This window comes from Equus przewalskii, chromosome 3 (genome assembly GCF_037783145.1).
Source record: "Equus przewalskii isolate Varuska chromosome 3, EquPr2, whole genome shotgun sequence".
Classification (NCBI taxonomy): Eukaryota; Metazoa; Chordata; class Mammalia; order Perissodactyla; family Equidae; genus Equus; species Equus przewalskii.
In genome coordinates this window covers 83,528,920-83,531,924 of record NC_091833.1, presented here as the reverse complement: position 1 = coordinate 83,531,924, position 3,005 = coordinate 83,528,920, and positions in this window count along the sequence as shown.

Genomic DNA, 3,005 nt, shown 5'->3' with positions numbered 1-3,005 from the left:
AACGAAAAGTAAGAGGCCTTAATACCCCTTCTGCTTCATAGTCTATAAAAATATATTGAACCTAGACAAGATTTCCTAATAATATGCAGTAAAAATCAATATATGGCGCACGATCTTAACATAACGATTTTAACAATAATCTGAAAATTAGGTGTTGTCAATTTTGTCCAAATCTGAACTGTTTAGTTTATATAAAAAACATTTAGGAAGCCTACCTATGATCTGCCTCTGATTACTTTCCCTGCTTCTTACTTCTCCAGCAGAGCTCAAGATGGACATACTAATGTGATCCAGCGCTTCTCACAAGCAGGGCAAGTTCAGTCCCATTTTCGAGCCAATCCTGACACTTGGATGGCATCAGACACATTCCTACCTCAAACTACTTGATTTGGCTCTACATCCGTGGGCCAATTCCAGGAGCCTTCTCCCTAGTCCAAGCCAGGATCCAGGTAACCTCGCTAATACTCCCGATTCCTATCTGGATCTGGTGGGTTTGTCCCTAATATAAACTTCATGGCTGGAGGTCAAGGTCCCTGTGATCTGCTTCATGTTGATTCTCCTTTCTAGGCCTTGAGACTTCCCACGTATCCAGATCTCAGTAACTGAAATCTGCTGTTCAAGGGTAGATTATTTGGCATTTAGAAATTTTCAACTAGAGCCAAAGGCAGAATGGTGAAGCAATTTTTTCTACATTGTTTAAAAAACATTTGGAATTTGAATTTCTTTAATCAGAGCTATACTTTACCAGGTCACCAGTCAGCTAACAGTGGGTCATGCATTTTTTGAGGGTCTACTTTGGAGGACCAGGTTGTGTTCTAGATGTTGTAGTTACAGAAGTGGACAAACTAAACAGATTTGCATTTCAAGAGATATATTTAAGTTTTGAGTGTACTATATCTACAGAGAATAATAATGACAAGTCAGGCATTGTTCCAGAAACTCTAGGTTTAAGTCATTTAACTTTTGCAACTACATTATGAAATATTATTATCTCATTTTACAGAAAAAGAAATAGAGACTAAATAACTTGCCCAGGTTATCAGCTATTAAGTAGAAGAGTTAGCGTTTGTAACCTGGTAGACTGAGTTCAGAGCCCACATTAATATCCGAGATAATTTCAGGAATCAGCTGAAATCTATCAAGAAGTTTGCATATGTTATAAAGATGGAGAGCTCAAAGGGGAGAGAATTTGGGTATTCACTGAAGGCCTCTTAAGAAGGTCATTTGGATTGAGACCTGATTGATGAGAAGGAAGAAGCCACTTAAAAGACTATGCAAAGAGTATTTAAAGCCAATGCTCTGAGATGGCAAGGAGTTGGTTGATTTGTGGTTTAGAAAGAAAGCTACGTGGCTAGTGATTTTGAATCAGGGAAGAGTTGAAGGAGATGAGGTCAGAGGCCTAGGCAGAGGCCAGATCGTAAGGTAAGGAGTTTAGATTTTACTATAATTGAAATGAGATGCTACTGCAAGGTTTTAAGGAATGGGATGATGAGATCAGTCTTATGCAGAAACAGGAGAGAGAGACCGGTTAGGAGGATGTTGTGGCAGTAACACAGGCCTGAGATACAGTGGGCTTGGACGAGGTGAACAGTGGAAGTGGAAGAACTGGTAGAAGAGTCATGGCAGCTGTGGGAAGAATGAATTGAAGGAAGCACGACTGGAACAGGCATATAAGTAAGAAGAGAGTTCATTCCAGGGAAATGATGGTAAGCTGTCTGAACTGGACAAGGCCCAACAGAGACAGAGCGGACTGAACAGGTACAAAAGATATGTGGAAAGAAGATTTTTAGAGTTCAACTTCTACTGGACAGGAGGGAGAAGAGAGAGATAATTACTGAGGATGATTTCTAGAATTTCCCCATGCAACAGCAGGGACTCAGGGTGCATTCTTTTTTTTTAACATATAAATTTACTGAAAAGTTTACCAAAGATAATATTTTAAATCTTAGTCTATTTAGCTAAATTTTAAACTTATTTTGTGATTTTGCACTTTTCAACTTAGTTTTATTGATGAAAAACCAGCTTGCTTAAATGAATTGCAAAAATACGTAGATCAAAAATGGCGTATAAAAATGAAATTAATCCAAGCGTCAAGTGAACTATAAGCCATGAAACATTGAAAACCAAATGACTTCATACTCCTGACAAGTGCATTACTGGACCCTTAATACATGATGCCAGAATACTTTGAACTACTCTAATACAAGTGACACTCTATCTGTGTAAAAGATGCATTTAAATGTTTTTTTCAGTTAATGAAACATCCAATTGTTATGGTGTATGTTGAAAGACAGAGTTTAAAGCAATATTATAAAGAGTCATAGTTTCATTAATTGACTATTTTAGTTCATCGACTCAAATAATTATTTCTGGGTTCTGGATGACCAAAAAGACTGGGTAATATGAATAAGGATTCTCACCTGATGTAAAGAGCACCATGTTCTACTTAAAGCCACTTTCTTTTCCTCTTCTTTTTTCTTTTCCTTTTCTCCCTTCCTCCATCCTTCTATCCCTTACCTCTGTTCTCTCTATAAACTCTCTCCTAAGGTGACCTCATTCATTCTCCTGGCTTTATATACCATTGATATAGAGACAGTTCCTGAAGACACATAGGCAGCCCTCATTTTTCTTCACAGCTCTCAGACTGTCTGTTTGATATCTGATAGGCATTTCCAACATCCTATAATCCAAACTGATTTTTTCAAATCTCTACTCTCTCCAACCAACTTTCTCTTCTCCATTCCAGGAAATGGCATCACAAGCCACTCATTCACTTGTCAGAGATCGTCTAATCCTTCAATGAATTCTATCGATTCAGCCTCTAAAATAAATCTCCCACTAAGCAATCCTCTCCATCTCCACTGCTGTCACCCTGGGTTAAGCCTCCTTGTTCTCTCACTTAGACTTGTGTTGGTAATTACGCAATAAAGTGAAACACTCCTTTTAAAGTAGCAGATTCATAGGCAGTAATACATTTTACATAATAAAGACTGTAAAAATTCTAC